Below are 20,060 nucleotides of genomic sequence, written 5' to 3' on the forward strand. Positions count from 1 at the left end.
ATGACCCTAGTGATGTTGAGGGGCAGCCCAGCAAGAAGAAAGTTCTTGAGAAGGTAATGTGGTATTTCCCTGTAGTACCACGCTTGAAGCGTTTGTTCAAAAACAATGCAATTGCAAAGTTGATGCATTGGCATAAAGAAGAACGTAAGCAAGATGAAATGATGAGACACCCTGCTGATGGGTCCCAGTGGAGAACAGTTGATTGAGAATTACCCGAGTTTGAAAAGGATGCAAGGAACATAAGGTTTGGTCTAAGTACGGATGGATTCAATCCATTCAGTGAGTTTAGTAGTGGTCATAGCAGTTGACCTGTGACCTTATGTATGTTCAACCTTCTGCCCTAGCTCTGCATGAAGTGGAAGTTCAGTATGATGTTGTTAATAATCCAAGGCCCAAAATAACCTGACAACGACATTGACGTTTACCCAAGACCGTTGGTTGAATAACTTTTACTGTTATGGATGGAAGAACGTGTACGTGAGTGGGATGATGACAAAAAGGAGAATTTTTTTCTACAAGCATTGATGTTTGTAACCATCAATGATTGGCCCGTGCTTGGTAATCTGTTAGGACAGACAACCAAGGTATATCGAGCATGCACATATTGTTTAGATGATATTGACAACATGTATTTGGAATACTGTAGGAAGGTCGTGTATATGGGCCATTATCAATTTCTTCCTGCTAACCACCTGTTAAGAAATAAAGGGAAGCATTTTGAAGGGTAGGAAGATAAACGTACTAAGCCCATGCACCGTAATGGTAAACATGTATTTTCGATGATAAAGGATGTGAGGGTAGTCTTTGGCTAGGGTTTTGCTAGCCAACCTGTCCCAAATGACAAGGACGGACATGCACCCATGTGGAAGAAGAAGTCAATATTTTGGGAGCTACCTTATTCGGAAGTCCTTGAGGTCTGTAATGCAATCGTTGTGATGCACCTAATGAAAAATCTTTGCATGAACGTGCTTGACTTCTTGGGTACATATGAAAAGGCAAAAGATACAATTGAATCACGTCGGGACCTGAAACGTATGAAACAATGAGATGGCCTACATCCAGAAAAGAGAAATGTTGGACATTACTTACATCCTACCAGTTACACTCTCTGCAATGAAGAGAAGGAAAGCATGTTTGATTGCTTGAATAGTATCAAGGTCCCATCAGACTGATCCTCAAATATACAGAGAATAATAAATATTAAAGAGAACAAATTCATAAATCTAGAGGTCCATGACTGCCACGCCCTGATGACCCAATTGCTGCCTGTTGCACTGAGGGGTATTCTAACAGAGAATGTGAGAATGGAAATCATGAAGCTATGTGCATTCCTTTGTATGATTTCTCAGAAGGCAATCTATCCAAATAATCTACTAAAGCTGCAGAATGATGTGGTGCAATGCCTTGTCAGCTTTGAGATGGTCTTTTCACCTTCCTTCTTTAATATCATGACCCACCATCTAGTCCACTTTGTTGAAGAGATTTTTGTTCTCAATCCTATATTTCTACACAATATGTTCTTTTCGAGAGGTTTATGGCAGTTCTGAAGAAGTATGTTTGTAATTGTGCCAGTCCAAAAGGAAGCGCCACAAAAGGATATGGAACAGAGGAGGTCATTGAGTTTTGTGTTGACTTTATTGATGACCTAAGTTCAATTGGAGTCCCTGTATCACACCATGAGGGGAGACTCAAGGGAAACAACACACTAGGGAAGAAAGCTCGGATGGACATCACTGAGATTATATTTCGTAAAGCACACTTCACGGTCCTACAACAATCATCCCTGATGGCTCCATATATGGAGAAGCACAAAACCATTGTACGGTCCTCAAACCAGGGGAAGACTGAGGCCTAGATTACACATCATCACATTAACACTTTCACCTCTTGGTTACGATGATGACTGATGGGTGATGACACGATTGAAGAAGAACTAGCATGGTTGGCTAGGAGTCCATCTATCTCAGTATCAACGTTTCAAGGATACGAGATAAATGGGTACACATTTTACACGACAGCCCAAGACCAAAAGAGCACAAACCAAAATATTGATGTCTGTATAGATGCAATAGACAACAATGGAAAAAAAGACAGATACTATGGTGTCATTGAGATATGGGAACTCGACTATGGACCTTCGCGCCTCCACCTCGCAGCATTCCCGCAGACGCTCCTCCAACATCCCTTGACTCATCCCTCAGTGTTCCATTGGATTTGAGCATCTCAGGAGAGGGGATCCTTCTTTAAAATCTTATCCACCTCCTCTCCTTATTCACCCCACTCTCATCTCCATCAAATTCACCAAGATCCCCAGCAGAAACCCCTGCTCATCACCATATTTGACAAAGGCCTCATTCCCTTCACTAACTCGGGCTTGACCTTTGATCTTGGTGGGGAAATTGCTCCGACGAATGTCATTGCCCCCGTCAGCGATCTGGCGATGGAGGTGGTCCAGGCACTAGAGGTTGAGCCCTTGGCTGTCATACCACCCTTAGGATGAAGCGGGGGGCGCGAGAGGTGCCACTGGAGTTCGGCCGAACCCCAATTCGGCCAAACTAGACTGGCGCCGTGTCAGCCGCCCGCTCGACCGTGCGCTCGCCCTCGCCAAGGAAGATACCAAAATCGCGTGCGTGTGGGACGAGCCCCTATAGAAGGCTGATGATGGGTGAGATTTACCCAAGAGAGGCGGTGAGAGTCTAGTTGCCCCATTGTATTAACATCCCGAGGCCATCAAAGATCGGAGGGTGCAGCAGCTTCGATGCAGTGTCTTACTCACCGGAGACACCACCGCCGCCTCTCACGTTGAGGTGTTTGGGGGTGCGAACCCCGAACGACGGAGGCGAAAAGGGAGTCAAGCCAGCTCTCACTCCTATAGAGAAGGAGTTGGATGGATTCTTTGGTCCATCTTTGGGAGGTGACTAGGTCAGGTGGCACCACTCACCGCCATTGATCAGAAGCCCGGGGGGCCAATTCCAGGATGACAATGAGAAATCTCCAAAGGCCCCCTCGGTTAAGCAGCTAACCTCCATGATCATAGACTTGCACTTAAAAAATAGGAGGCTTAGTTATGCGTTAGTGGAGCGGAAGTTAGAAATAGAAGAACTTAAGGATGACTTCCGTGTTCTCCGCCGTGGTCTTTGCGCTAAGATAAAGCACTTGTACAAGGCCACGGGGCACAACGATCTTTACGATGCAGCTCCGTAGATGTGCCCCTTGTATCCTTCCCCTTTAGGTTCCTTTAGAATAGGTTTATTTACTTCCCTTCATTTTTATTTCCCAATTCAGAATTGTAAGGACCTCTATTTTGATTTCAATAAAGTTGAGACTCACCGGTCATCCAACCTGGTAGAGTCCTTGTGTCACTTACTTGTCTTTTTTAAGAAGCATCTAGGTACAAAATAAGTGTGGGGGAGAGCCACGGTCTCTCCAGAGCTGAAATGATGCACAACACCCACGAACAGAACACACCACGCTGCACCAGGACGTACACGAAAGGGAAGCTAGAGCTGGACCCATATGGGTTCGACCGAACCCATGGTTCGGCCGACCTAGGGGGTGGCCCACTCAGGCCCATCTTCGTTCACCACGTCGGTTTGTGTCTCTTTATCCCTGATCTGCCTGGTTCATGACTTTGAATGATTTTTAAAACTGATCAACTAAATCAAACTCAAATAAAATGAATCAACATTCTCCGCCTGCTCGACATCCTTTCTATGGTTGGCGTACATATGTTTTATTCCATGCTTATCATCTTGATGCTTGCGAACAAATATCTTTAGAACCGCATGCTCATCTAAGTAGCTGATGTTTGTGATGTGGTTTGATGATATGATCTTCGCTCCTGATGTATAAGTGCTTGTGAATTTTATTTGAAAATTTGAAAAACATTTGCAAAGCTCCTCTTGAGATGCTGAAGTCCTACCAAAGCCATATGATGAGACATATTGAAAACCCTATACACATATGTTGCTTGTCTTTGCATTGAGCTTTGTCAAATTGTTGTGACCCTTGAGAGAATTCCTTTCATGCTTTCATGATCAAGATTCACGTGCACACCATATTCCCTTTGCTATGCTCATATGAGAGTTAGCATTGTACCATCCATACATTCCACAAAATAAATGCTCCACCATATGTGTTGGTCTCTCTCTCTCTCTATTTATTGTTACAAAAGAGACATGGGCTATCGAAAAAATATATATGGACACATGAAGGTCCAAACATTAAAAAAAATGTTGGACACATGAAGGTCCAAGGAAAAAAAAAGAAAGATAGCCATGTTCTCAAGAAGATTTACAAATGGAGAGAGATCATACAAAAAGGAGTTTCTATTTCATTTCCATATACCATCCACTATATCCATACACGTGAACATCTTGATCTGATTGTGTGACTTGCTTTTCTCCTTGGTTGCAGTTTTTGACTTTGCAATATATGTGATGCAAGTATGCCTTATTCTTCATACCCTACCTTGAGGTCCACATAAGCCATCATTAGAAGTAGGATGAAGAGAGGCAAGTCTAAAGCCTTGATGAAGACATATACACATTGAGTGATCTAAGAGAATCAAATGAGGAGCTAAGCAAGGTTTGTTTTGAAAACTTATTAAAAAATCCCAAGCTACTTGACATGAGGAGTAGAAGTGATTTGATTCAATACCGTTCCATGCCTCAACTACCCAAGATGGCATGATAGACACTTCAAAGTTCACAAGTGCAAGGTATGGCTTGGGATATCTCTTATGCTCGCTCCATACCTTTGGGCAGTTATGTTTCATCTTAGTCCTTTCTCCTTCACTGGAGGACGAGCAAAGGCTAAGTGTGGGGGTGTTGTTGATGGCTCTTAAGTACCAAATCTATGCCGTCAACACAGAAAAGATGAACATCAATAGTAGTGGTAGGAGTTATTACTACCGAATTCTACAAGTGTTGTGAATATTTGTATGCAGGTTCATTTAAGGAGAAAACACACACTCAACCAATCAGAAGCAAGCACATCGAATAAAATGATAAGATTCACCGCAAAGCACTCCGTATATGTTAGCCCCACTTGCCTCTAGCCGCCACGTGTCACTAGTTACCGACCTTGCAATGGCGGTTATGGAAGATTGCCGATCCAAAGAGCCTATAAATATGAGGGGTGGGGTCTCATTTCAAGACACCACCAACAATCACCACCACACATCCACTTGGAGAAGTGCTTCCTCCTATCAAGAGAAGAGCTCCATGGTGAAGCCTTACTTAGGCTAGTGCTTAGGATATATATATATATATATATATATATATATATATATATATATATATATATAGAGAGAGAGAGAGAGAGAGAGAGAGAGAGAGAGAGGGGGGGAGGGAGTAGCTACTCCGGCCATGTACCTCTACGGATGCTAGCTTCCTTTGGTATGAGTAAGTATTCGTGATTCCTTCTTTGGTTTAGTGCTTATTTATAAGTGAGATAAATTCTCTTACTTGTAGGTTCTTCACTCCGTATTTATACAAAGTGTTGTATATTTGCTATAGGTCGACAGACGTAGTTAGATTGCAGTAGTAATCAGTAGCGTAGATGTGGTGTCTGGGCTAAGGGTTATCCTTCGTTTTCCTTATATCCCATGGGCCGTAGAGGTAGGCCATAGGTGGTGACAGCTGTATTGGACCTTCGTAATCCTCCACGTTCGGATATAGCATAGACCAGTTGGCCAGAGGCACCTAACTCATTCAGGGTAAGCCAGTGCCCGATGCAAGTATTTTGACCTGAGAGATCTACCTTTAACTTATCTAGCGCTATCCATAGGAATCTTGTCTATCTTTCACCCACCTTTGGTTGGTTGTCCTTGGACGCTAGAGTCGTAGGTATACACACACGTACCCCTAGATTTGATACCCTTGGAATACTCTGAGGTGCAAGCTACAACGGTATCCTTGCGCTTGCGGATTCATTCGCGCATCGCTGAAAGAACCAACAGTGGCATTCCTCCTTAGATTACTCTCTCGATAGTTGATCCAGCTTCCTTTGCACCATCTACATCAAATGCGATGGCCCAAAAGACTTTTCGTGAGTACTCCGCTCCCTCTGCCTCTCAGGTGCTGAAAGGTCTTGAGGTGGACACGAGGAATGTGAACTTAGAGATCAAGATGGGTCTCAATACCGTGGTGCAGGCAAGCCCATTCTATGGGAAAGCCAACGAGGACACAAACACCCATCTGCAGCAGTTCCTTGAGTTCTGCAGCACCTTCACCATTAGCGGGGTGAGTGAAGATGCTATTTGTCTCTAACTATTCCTATTCTTTCTCGTAGGGAGAGCGAAGCAATAGTTCTACACGAGCCATACAGAGGTGAATACATGGGATAAATGCTCAGCAGCATTCCTCGCAAAGTTCTTTCCGTTGGGCAAAACCAACACCCTTCATGGAAGGATTTCAAGTTTCCAGCAAGCAGCAACTAAGTCAATTCCCGAGGCTTAGGAAAGGCTTCAGGAGTACATCCTGGCCTGTCCTCACCACGGGATGGATAAGTGGCTCATTCTTCAGAACTTCTACAATGTGTTGACTCCGACATCCTGAGGCCATGTTGATGTTGCTGCTAGAGGAACCTTCTTCTCACTTACTATTGAAGCTGCTACAACTTGAATCGAGAAGGTGGTCTCTAATCAAGGGTGGAGTGATGAACGACTCCAACCCCGTCAGAGAGGTATGTGTAGTGTCAAGGAAGCGGACATGCTTACCGCTAAGATGGACCTCCTTATGAAGAGATTGGATGACTACACAAATTGAAAGCTGTCATGTCCAAAACCGTCCAAGCTATGGATTCTCACATGACGTGAGGTTTATGGAAACACTGAACACTCGAGGAATAACTGCCCCGAGACTCAGGAGGATGTATTGTACATGAATGGCAGCAACAACTATTGTCCACAAGGAGGCCAAGTGTGGAATCAGCAACGCCCTTGCCAAGGAGGTAACAACACTAATTCTTTCAATCCTAACCAACCCTCCTTTAGAGACCTCATTTTTAGGCAAGCTAAGATTAATGAAAGTCTTAATAAGAAGTTAGTTGCGAATGAGAAAACCTTGGATAGCCTCAACATAAAACTTGACGGTCTTTCTTCTGCCTTTAAGAACTAGTGGAGTTTCAATAAAATGCTTGAAACCTAGTTACCTCAGCTAGCTGCTTTTGTTCTTTCTATTGAGATTGGGAAGATTCTAGGGCAACCCGAGTCTTCTCGTGAAAATGTTAGTGCGGTGACCGCCAGATGGGGTAAGCCATCAAAGATGCCATTTGTTGCTAACCATACAGGGGAAGCCCATACACAAAGAAAGGAATCATGGGATGAATTGGTAGCAAGCAAGGAAGATCTGAGATACCCGACGATCAGCTGCTCGATATATGACTACTACATCAAGTAGGCCCTTTGTGACCTTGGAGCAAGCATCAACATCATACCCAAGATGATGTTTGAAAGGTTGAACTATCCTACTCTTTCTCCTACCTTGATGAGGTTGCAGCTAGCTGGCTCGATGATCTGATACCCTGAGGGAATAGTAGAGAATCTCCTGGTGAAAATCCGAGGTTGCTATGTCCTTGTGGATTTTGTGATCCTCGATATGGAAGGTTACTTGGGAATGCCGCTCATTCTTGGGTGATCATTCCTAAATGCCGCCAATGCAAGGATAGATGTTGGAGCCAGTGAAATCTGCTTCCGTATTGGGAAGAGGAACATGATGTTCAAATGTAAACCAAGGGAGGAGCAATGCTACTGGATCAATCAAGAATATGAGTGGCACGGAGAGTGGATGAAGCCACAGCCTCAATCCAAGAAGCCACCAACCACACCGATAAAACCTAAGAAGACCAAGGTGTGGCAGAAGGTGGAATGAGCATCCTCATGCACTTCACCAGGAATGGATGACGAATGGTAAACACGACGGAGAAGAGTCCCACTTGTACGACTTAAAAGGGTGAGCCCTTCGTTGAAAGGTAAATCGGTAGTTGTCTTATATTTGCTTTAAAAATTTTGATTTCCCCATCATTTGATTTTTCCCAATGCATATTTGATTTTTTTTCCAACCCACATTTGCATGCTAGAACTTTTCTAGCCATTTTTCCCTTTCCATAAAAAATATCTAAAAATGATTGTGAACTAAAATCTCTTTGAAAAATCTTTTGAGCATTTATTAAGGAAACTTTGGCCACGGCACCCAGGCATGACATCATGTAGCCGTTGGGGAGCCACTGGCCTAAGTTGGCAGAAAGTGGGCCCGACCAGGGGTCGGCTGAACCAGCCCAACGGTCATTGGGCCCCACCTACCGCCAATGGCTACTAGCCATTGAGCCTCAGCCATTCCCGGCCATTGGCCCCCTTTGCTCTATAAATAGAACCCAAGAGCGGGTGATCTTCACTCATTACTCGCATTTCATCCATTCACTCCCTCTCTACTCTTTGTTGTTGGGTTTCCTTTGAAGTTTTGCTCAAAAGTTGAGTGTAAGCAATCTCTCTCTCTCTCTTGATTTCTTTGCTGCAAGATTGGCCAAGCATTGAAGGAGAACATTCGGGTAAGAATTTCATTCAATTACACTAACCTGTTCCGAGATGCTCTTGTGTTTCCTTTATCTTCGGTGGCAAGCATGAAGCAGGTTGTCGGCACGTTCAGGAGGATGATGCGTTCAAGCTTGACCCATTCGCGGATAGGGCGAGCTCTCCTCACTCCTCAGAACCACCACTGAGCCCGACCTAGATGGACTATGAAGAAGAGCAAGAAGAGCAAACTGAACCACAAGTCGAAGCTATGGAGGTGGACACAAGTGATGCCCCCTACCTTGACTTGCATGGCGATCGAGAGAAGCAAGCCTACACCATCCTCAAGGACCAGGCCTTTGGTCACACCAAGGCCTACAACTCAGAACTTCTAGAGAAAATAGGTATGGATATCGACTACGCCTCTGTTTGGTCTGATATTGGGTGGGACAATTTTTTGCCAGTTGAGGAGATTGGTTCTCGGCCCCTCACCATCCAGTTTCTTTGCACTCTTTGAGAGGTGATGGATGGTGTTTCTTTCTAACTATTTGGGATGCAATACCATTTTACTTGGAAGGAATTCAGCTGTCACCTTGGTTTTGGTCCTCGTTGTGCTGTTTCTCTTGATAAAGCTTGCTGCAGTTTTTCTCAACATGATTTTTGGGATGAAATCTGCGGTCAAATTGTCCATGGAAAATTTGCACCTCTGTGCAATGACATTCAGAATCTGACTCTTTGTTTGATGCACAAGTGGTTGGCCATCACTCTCTTTCCAAGAAAGGATGTTAGGACCGTGCACAACGATGAGTTGATGATCTTATTTGCCATGGTTAGGAAGATCAAGATCTCCCCCATCAAGGCAATGGTTAGGCAATGGCTTGAGAATTTTAGGATGATGGGTCCCATTGAGTGCACTTCTTTGGTCGCTTCAAAGATTGGGCTTTAGATAGCAATACTATTCCTTTCGTTGAGACGCCTCGACTTGACATCAGTGAAGTGTATTTAGTTTATGGCCACACACTCAAGAAGGGCCCGGACTATTCCTTACGGATGATTCCTTTCGCTCCCGGCTATACAAATGAGATCCCATTACCTAACCCAGGGCTTTGTTTGTATAGTTATCCGTCGGTAACCATGCCTCTTGTGCCACAAGAGGAAGCTCGCAAGAGTAGTGTACCCAGCTCAGGTGGGATGGGCCACAGCTAGTTATGTGCTTGGGGTAACACCCAAGTACACTTCGGTTGGGACCAACCCTCCTATTAGCACGATGCTAGTAGCTCAGTGTGGCGAGCGTGGGCAGTGACGAGTAGGACCAACCGATCAATCAGGATTGGTCCACTAGTTCTAGCTCTGGTGGTGTTACTTCCACGTCCGCTGCCTAGTGCTCATTCCTAGCTCGAGACCACAACGGTCTCACTCAGCAACTGAGCGAGCTCACCGTGCGTACCAGCGACATGGAGGAGTCACTGAACCAGCACATCCAGTCTACTCAGGATTGGGAGCGACAGACTAGCGAGAGGATCCACGCCATGCAACAGTTTCAACAGCAGTAGGAGGATGAGCTCAGGGTTTACTTTTGTTGGACAGGGTACAGCCCCAACCAACAATAGTGAGCCTGAAGCTAGCTTGGGGGAGGACCCCCAGAAGAGAGGTAACTTGTATCTTTACTGTTTTTAGAATATGCATGATAAAAATAAATAAAAATCTGAAAAACTAAAATGACCAAAAATATTACTACTATCCTATGCGCGATAAGAATGTTTTAATTCCTCATGGTTGAAATGATGAATAGTTGCTCTGTTTATTTCCTCTCATATGTCTTGTTGCAACTTAGTATCCTACCCATGCTTTTGAGTTTGTTGGCTTGCATTATCAAACCTTAGCTTGAAACTTATGGTTAGCAAAAACCATGATCCATGACTAGGTTGTTGTAAGATATGATATGGTAGAACAGAGTTACTATGATCTTGTTCTACGTGACGCTTGATATCCAGAGTTTTATGTTTTGGAAAATGATAAAATGATAAGTTCCTCAATGATGAGAAATTTCTATCCAAGGCCATATGTTGATCCTATTACATAGCCTCCACATATGCAACGTGTTCTCTCATTGAGCTTTGTCAAATTGTTGTGACCCTTAGTGAGATGCTTTTCATACTCACATGTTCAAGATCAGTTACACGCCAACACGATATGCTAAACTTCTACACTGAAAGTTAGCAATCATCATTTCATCTATCAAAAAAAAATCTCCATGTTGTTTCATGACCACTCTCTCCAAAGTTATCCTTGCAAAAAGATACTTGGGCTATGCAAAAAGAAATAAAGGACATGCTCATGAAAGCATGATGAAAAAAAGAAGAAGAAAAAGAAAAGATAGCCCATGTCTCAAGAGAAAAGGCAAAGGAGAGACAAGGATCATACAAAAAGGAGTCCATATACCATCCACCATATCCACCATCCACACACATGCATATCTTTATCAAGTTGTATGACTTGCTTCTCCAAAGGATCTGGTCTTTGACTTAACAATACATGTGGAACATGTATGCCTTCATTCTTCCCTATCTATAGCTCCACATATAAGCCAATTAGAAGTAGGTTGTGAAATAAAGGCAATCCTATGCCTTGGTGAGGAATCATACACATTGAGCAATTTAAGACTATCATTTAGGAACTTTGATTTCTTTCGAATTGATAGCTAATCAAAGGATAAGTTAATGGTGATCTTTTCAACCGTTCTATATCTCAACCACCCAAGACAAGGTGAAGCTACATGCCCCACATGAGAAAGGTAAGAGGTAAGATCAATGCCAACTTATTCAATTTTTGGTAGAATATTTTGTTGTAGTAATAGCATAAGTTAGGAATACAACATCATAGTAACTCATGATCAACCAACTAAGTCTTAGCATTTGCTCGAGACAAGCAAAGGGTTAGCTTGGGGGAGCTGTTGACGGTCGTTATGTACCAAATCTGACCGTCAATATACTCAAGAATAAAGGAGGATTGTCACTTCTTATACGCATATTTGGTTTCGAATAATGTAGTTACACTTGTCCTTAGAGAATATTTAGTTGCAGGTGAAATAATACAAAAGGATGGAGAAAGCACACTCTATGGATCCAAGAAACATACTTCTAACCAAGGGTAGGTTGCCACGTGTGCATCCCATGGATTTAAGGGCTCACAAACTACCACAACCGCCTCAATCCACCGGATAATGCACACAACCACCATTGGAACCCACAAGTTATACTACCACGTAAAGGCGGTTGCAGGAGGGGCCACCTAGGGTTCGGCCAAACCCTTGGATCGACCGAACCTCCTCTGGCTCCTCTGCTGATCAGCTTCCACGTGGCAATGGTTGACGGGGCCCCTATGTCGGTTATGACATATTCCCTGAAGATTCTTTGGCAGAACCGCCTCTTGGAGCATATAAATAGAGAGGCACCCCCTCCATTCTAAGGCACACCACAAGTTGAATCACTTTCTCCCTGTTAGTTTCCAAGTTAGTGGAGTTAGGCTAGAGTAGCTCTACTTTAGGTTTCAGGTCTTCTTGGGATCTAGGGTATGGCTGTTGTATCTTACATTCCTAGGTTGACTTTATTCTATTCAAAGTATCCATCTTCTTTATATAGTATTGTGCTTGGTTCTCATATGCATGATTTAGATATATACCCTTGCTATGTTGATGTGCTAAGCTTATACTCTCGTATGCTAGTCCTATACTCTTGCTATCGTAGTATAGGCTTATATACTCTCATGTATGCCTTGAGACCATGCTTTAGTACATAATCTATGTACGTATATACCTTGTACAGCTTAATTGACCTATGCTACGGCATCGGTTCAATGGCCATATTTATGGTGGCTTCAGCCATTGTTACAATAGCTCAGGATGGCAAGAGTGTTGTTAACAATGCAAGCATGGTGCTTGGATTGCTAACCTTCGTTGGATATGAGTTTACCCCATGGGCCGCAGGGGCAGGCGACAGGTGGTGACAGCCCTGTCAGTCCTTCGTAATCCCCCATGTTAAGGTAAGTTGTAGGAGTTCATAAATGAGCAGTAATTTTGCCGGGCGGAACCGGTACGTGTATTGTCTCCCCATGTGTGCATGGGTGCATAGGCCTGAGTCCTATACAATGTGTATGTATGTTATGCTTGTATGATCTATGCAGTATATACGAAATACATATGAACCTAGAGCTAACTCTTAGTCCTTCTCCCTAGCTTAGTTATCCTGAGATGATTCCTGTGTGTGTCATACTACTTATCTATCATTATCTTACCCCTGCCTTGAGTATTGTCTCTATCCATCTATGGTATACTCATTTGCATAGTAAACTCTTTTTACATACCCCCCTTCCTTTGGGAAATACGATACCCTTGGAAATACTCTTGGGTGAATTGCTACAACAGTATATCTGTGCGTTTGCGGATTTATTCATGGCCGTTAAATATACCAACAAGCATTTCTGGCACCGTTGCCGAGGAAGGCAGTAGCTAAAAGTTTTTTTCATATATGTTTATATCCATAGATAATAGATCATTACTCAAGCAGGCTAACCTTGATTGTCTTCTCTATCTTTGATGTAAAGGCAGGTAGTGTATGACTGGTTTCGACTTGCCGACAAGTTTCACTGAGAATCCAGAGTCACTTGTGAGAATGGTACAATCTCATGTCGTTCCTCCTCAGATTACTATCTCGACAGTTGATCCGACGTCCTTTGCACCATCTACGTCAAACGCGATGGTCTAGAAGACTCTTCATGAGTACTCCACCTCCTCAGCCTCTCTAGTGCTGAAAGGCCCTGAGGTGGACACAGGGAACATGAACTCTAAGATCAAGATGGGTCTCATCACCATTTTGCAGGCTAGCCCATTCTATGGGAAAGCCAACGAGGACGCAAGTGCCCATCTGCAACAGTTCCTTGTGCTCTGCAGCACCTTCACCACCAGAGGGGTGAGTGAAGATGTTATTCGTCTCCGTCTGTTCCCATTCTCTCTCCTGGGAAGAGCGAACAAATGGTTCTACGCGAGCCGTACGGAGGTGAATACATGGGATAAATCTCTTCGTGGGCAAAACCAACGCCCTTCATGGAAGGATTTCGTGTTTCCAGCAAGCAGCAACTAAGTCAATTCCTGAGCCGTGGGAAAGGCTTCAGAAGTACATACTGGCCTATCCTCACCACGGGATTGATAAGTGGCTCATTCTTCAGAACTTCTATAGCAGGTTGGCTCCAACATCCCGAGGCCATGTTGATGCTGCTACTGAAGGAGCCTTCTTCTGTCTTACTATTGAAGCTACTACAACTTTAATCGAGAAGATAGTCTCTAATCAAGGGTGGAGCGATGAATTACTCCAACCCAGTCAGAGAGGTATGTGTACCATCAAAGAAGTAGACATGCTTACCGCTAAGATGGACCTCCTTATGAAGAGATTGGATGACTACACAAAAGATAAAGCTACATGTCCAACACCGTCCAAGCTATGGATTCTCACATGACATATGAGGTTTGTGGAAACACAAGATACTCGGGGAATAACTGCCCCGAGACTCAGGAGGATGTATTGCACATGAACGGCAACAACAACTATCGTCCACAAGGAGGCCAAGGGTGGAATCAGCAATGCCCTTACCAAGGAGGTAACAACGGTAATTCTTTCAATCCTAACCAACCCTCCTTAAGAGACCTTGTTTTTGGGAAAGCTAAGATTAATGGAAGTCTTAATAAGAAGAAGTAAGCTGCCAATGAGAAAATCTTGGATAGCCTCAACATAATTAGCTGCCAATAAGAAGTTCGAAATTTTAAGTTAACATAAGTATTATGACCATTATAACCTACTAAAAATTTAAAAATAATACTTTTACTATTTTTGATAATTAACTGCATCTAATATTTTTATAGTGTATACCTAATCAACATCAAGCTAACAATTTTTTTTGCAATTTTATGAATGTTATTTGATTTCCTACGCAATAAATTAATATAATAGCAATTGTAAAAGAAAGAAAATAAAAAGATGTTTAGGCGGGAAGCCAAAACAATGGGCTACAAAGCCCTTTAGTACCGGACAATAAAAACACCTGGTACTAAAGGGGGGCAGTTTCATTTTGGCATGCTCTATCCCCCTTTAGTACTGGGTGGTAGCTTGACCCGGTACTAAAGGGTCGACCTTTAGTACCGGTGGTAGCTAGTACCCCGTACTAAAGGGTTGGAGATATTTAACCCCAACATCTTCCTCCCTCATCCCTTAACAACACTTAGCGAAATATTTCCATCGACTGCTGGCCCTCCCCGGATCCTCCATGCCACCGCCTCGACGTCCTCCCATTGGGCCGCCACTCACCCTGACACCGGCGCCGCCCCCGACCATCGCCCGACACCACCGCGCGCACCTCTCCCCCACTCCGTCACCACCGGCCCTCCTCTCCCTGATGACACCGCCAGCACTCGCGCTTGTACTCCGCTGCCAGAACCCTCCTCGATCTCCCCGACGATACGCCGTCAGCCTCCTCTTTGACAACGCCTCAGCCCTGACCCAGCTGCCGGCAGCTCCTCAACTCCGCCGCCGGCGCCTCCGACCTCGATGAAGTGCACGCGCGGCTAGTCGCGGGCTTGTCTTATTTGCTGACATAAGCCCGCGGCTGACTGACATCATATGTTTTTTATTTTTCCTTTTCTATTTGCAATATATGAAATTAGCTAGAAATTGTGGAAAAAATATTGAATTAGCTAGAAAATATAGAAAAATTCTTGAATTAACTGGATTATAGAAAAATTGTTGGAAAAGCCTATTAATTGAAAATTGTACAACATTGATTATGCCATGTTAGAAAATCCTATTAATTATTAGAAATTTCTAGAAATAAGTGAAAATTACTTTGATACTTCTAGAAATTTCCAAGAAATTTGATGATGGTGAATGACTACATTTCGTTCTAAATATGTTTGTTGTCATTTACTGTTACAAAATTCATCAATTAGTTGATGCCTACTAATTATTAGAATAATTCTTTTTATATTATATTAGTTACAAGAAATTTGATGATGGTTGTGAATGACGAGCAATTCATTGCAACAAATTGTACAAGTGTTTAATTCATTTTGTAATCATTCTTTTTATTGTTGATGCCTACTATTTCTTAGAATAATTATTTTTATAATATATTAGTTACAATCGCATGATCAGAGGACAAGTAGGCCCGATTGGATGAGGAATATCTAATGGACTTGATTGCTCAAGGTCGCATGAACGATCAACCAAATGAAGAGGCCGATCATAGCCAGACTGACATCTACCTCAACATGTCTGGTGATGGCAATGAGGAGGAACCAATTGCTGAGGGAGGCAATGATGGGCAACAAGGCGAGGTATAGCAATTATTATATGTAAACATGATTTGAATTCACTACTTATCAAGATTACTAGGAATTAATAGTTCTTTCATTTTCAGCCATCTGGATCAAGCAGGCCTAGAAAACGAGGCAAGAAGAAAAAGTTAGAGGGACGTATCATCACAGAACTTAATGAAGAGGGTGAACCAAATGCTCCAGACAATGCTAAGACCAAATTGGTGAATGAAATTGGGTTTCTTGTTAGGGATAATATCCCAATAAGCTTTCAGAATTGGAAAAGCTCTGAAACCGATGAGAGCGTGGTCCTCATAAGCGAGGTCCCCATAAGTGTGGTCCCTGAGTGATAGAAGGAAATGATATGGTAGCAGATAAAAGAAAACTTCACATTCATAGGTGTAGATGAAGCAAAAGTAATAGATTGGGGCTTTAGGAAGGCTGCAATTGCTTTTAAGACGTACAAGAGGAACCTGAACGAAGACTACATAAATAAGGGCCTTACACTAGATTTCACGAAGCACCCGAAGTTAAGATATCACTAGGATTCATTTGTGCAGTACAAGTAGTCAGAAAAGAGCGCTAAGGCAACTAAAACCAACACCGACAATGCTCCTTAGAAGAAATACTTTCATCGTCTTGGGCCAGGAGGTTACTAGAGGGGGCTCATCAAATGGTAGAAGATGGAAGATGACATAATTGACAAGGGAATCGTATCAGTGACTCTCGAATGGCCAGAGCGAGCAAAGCATTGGTATTATGATCATGGTGGCACACTCAATCCTGAAGATGGATCATTTGTGTTCGATCGAGAATTAAGAGATGCGGCGACGAGGCTTGTTGAGTTAATAAAGGCTACGGTCAAAGGAACTTTTGTGCCTGATCAAGAGAAGGACGAGCTGACTATGGCACTAGGTAATCTAGAACACCCTGGACGTTGCCAAGGTAAAGGTGTAATTCCATGGAAGTTTACCTTTTGTGAGCACATTGATTGCTATAGAAGTTGCCAAAGAAATAAGGCTGAACACGCATGACAGCTGTGAGTATTACAAGAACATGTAGCTTTGACGGACACAAGAATGGAGGAAGTAATCGAACAGAGTGTAGCTATAACACTTAGCAAACAAGCCAGTGAACAAGCAGCTGCATCATCAAGGGCTAATGCTGATGTAAGCCCCTCTCAGCATCGAAGCAACGTCGCTTCCACAGAACTCCCAGTTGGAGGATCTTCAGACATGGTTGAGGACAAACAACACCACCTTGCGGATGACATCACTAGGAGGGCCCCTTGTGAGCTTGTTACTCCCATAAAAAACAAACTCATCGTGATAGTTTATGGTGTGGCTGAACAACAGACCCAAGGCCAAACAATTCATGATGTGAAGATTCCAGCTCGCGGTTATGCTAAAGTTGTGGTGGACCGAGGGGTCGACGGTTGGGATGACCTTGAACTGGATGTACCTGGAGGTGATAGGGAAAAGAATCTAGGAGAAGCCATCCATGGTTGGATTCAATGGCCCAAGCACTACATAAGAATCTGCAATCGAATCCCCCAACCTTGCGATCATCTCCTTAGTGCTCAAGGGCAAGATCACCTACCTCATCTGCTAGTGCACCCTCTCCACTAGCTGCAGGAATCCTAGCATGCATCCATGCTCTCCATCGGCTGACAGGGATCCTAGCATGAGTCCACACTCTCCACCAGCTGATCGGGATCCTAGCATGAGTCCAGCTCCCCCTGTTATGAGTAAGGCTACATGCGAGAAATGCCTTCAGTTCCGCCTACTGCGGCTACAAAGAAGAAGCAAAAGAAGCTGAAGGAGAAGCAACCAGAGCCCAAGAAAGCTTATGAGATGATTGATGAGGAAATCGATGCGCAAGTGGATGATGAGGTTAAAGCTCACTTCGCACGAAAGCCTCCTGTGAAGGAAGATCCACCAGTTGATAAGGCTAAATTGCAGGCTTTCATTAAAAAATATCAAGAAAGCTAGAGAAACCAATGTTATCTGACTACGACTGCTCAATAACAAAGTCTTATCAGAAAAAGAAAAGGGGGTCAAGTATTCCACAGCTCGGAATCCAATCTGATAAAGACCGCTACAAGAAAGGTCCTTGGGATGGCCCGATCTTCATGGCAGTAGGTTTCATAACAAGATAACTTGCTGAAAATAGTGGGTAAATAGCTTTATACCTGACAAGGTTGGATGCGACCAAGTGACAAGGAGAGAGGCACCGAAGAGAACTCCAACTTGATCTCCGAACGAGCACAGAACCATGATCCGGGGTGGATGCGACCAAGCGATAGGGTGAGAGGCACATAAATCTTGAAGACTTCGACTCGATCATCGAACAACCGCTAAACCACAATCCGGGACTAATCCACACAAAATGGTGCAGCCGAACTGGAAGCTGTAGAGCATGAACTAGGTGACCTCAGAGAGATCTTCTTCACAAGTCCTCGAAGAATAGGGAAGAACAGGGGTGTGCAAGGCACTTAACAGCTTGGTTGCAAAACCATATGAGGTTATCTATTCATCAAAATTTAACTTGTTTTTCCAGTAGTACATAGGGCTTATTTATACTAGGAACAACCCTCCTAGATTGGTATCAACTGAACTCTCCACATTGGAAGGTGCAAGGTCAAGTGGTGAAGCATTCACGAGGTGACCTTTGAATCCCGCACGTCTTCTCAGCTTCTATGCAATCTTCACTAAATCAGTCATAACTACTTATTGAGAAGTCCAATGGACATGTGGTTACTTGCATTGGAAACTAGACTTCAAGACCATTCCATCAAGTACTCATTCATCTCCATATCTATCAGGAATCAAGAGTTATGACTGATTCATTATGCAGGTCTGATCGGATCAAAATGGGAACAATCTAGAAGTTTGGCTTCATTAGATTGGTCCCCTCGTATCCAAACGTTCCTTGTTGGTCCATTTCTTGTGGTTTGATCTGATTGTTGTGTTTCGTCTCCATCTAGTGTAGTACCCTCTCTTCATGTATATACATAATCACAATCAATGTAAAGGATTTAGGTAGTATAAAATTCTCATGTATGTTGAAGTTAATTTCAGCAAGAAAAGCATGCAACTCTTGTTGGAGTTTCTTACACGGTTGGGTGTAATTGGTCCTTCATACACATGAGCTTGTGTTCCTGATGAATGGTCTTGTGTAACCAGTGGGATGTCCACATCATCCTCCCCCTCTTGAAAAGGAGTCGTCCTCGACTCTTCCAATCTAAAGAGCGGAGAAAGATCGGCGACGTTGAAAGTTGTACTGACACCATATGTACTTGGAAGATCAATTTCATAGGTATTGTCATTGATCTTTTGAAGAACTTTAAATGGTCCATCGGCGCGTGGCTGCAACTTACTCTTGCGTTGGTTGGGGAAGCAATCGTAGCGTAGGTGCACCCGGACCAAGTCTCCTTGTTCAAACAACATCTTCTTGCGACCCTTATTGGCACACTGCTCATATTGCCAAGTCATCTTCTCAATGGTGGCTCTTACTTGATCATGTAGTTTCTTGACAAATTCACCATGCTTGCTTGCTTCAAAGTTCATGCATTCCTGCATAGGCAAAGGCAAAAGATCGATGGGAGCAACAGGTTTGAAGCCATATACAATCTCAAATGGACAAAATTTTGTGGTTGAGTGTACCGCCCTATTGTATGCAAATTCCACATGAGGCAAGCTCTCTTCCCAAAGCTTCAAGTTCTTCTTGAGAATAGCCCACAATAAAGTTGGCAAGGTGCGGTTCACAACATCAGTTTGCGGATGACATGTTGTGGAGAACAACAATCTTGTCCCAAGTTTTCCCCACAAGGTCTTTCAAAAGTAGCTCAAAAATTTGGTGTCACGATTAGACACAATTGTTCATCGCACACCATGTAAACGCATAATTTCCCTAAAAAATAATTCAGCAATGTGTGAAGCATCATCCCTATCATCCCTATTATGATAGGGAATAAAATGAGCCATTTTGCTAAAGTGATCAACCACAACAAATATTTAATCCCTCCCCCTCTTTGTTTGAGGTAAACCAAGAACAAAGTCCATAGAAATGTCTTCCCACGGTACACTAGGAATAGGAAAAGGAGTGTATAAATTGTAAGGGTTCAAGCGTGACTTAGCTTTGTGGCAGGTTACGCAACATAGAACGTATCTCTCCACATCCCTTCTC

The sequence above is a fragment of the Setaria viridis genome, chromosome 4 (genome assembly GCF_005286985.2).
Source record: "Setaria viridis chromosome 4, Setaria_viridis_v4.0, whole genome shotgun sequence".
Classification (NCBI taxonomy): Eukaryota; Viridiplantae; Streptophyta; class Magnoliopsida; order Poales; family Poaceae; genus Setaria; species Setaria viridis.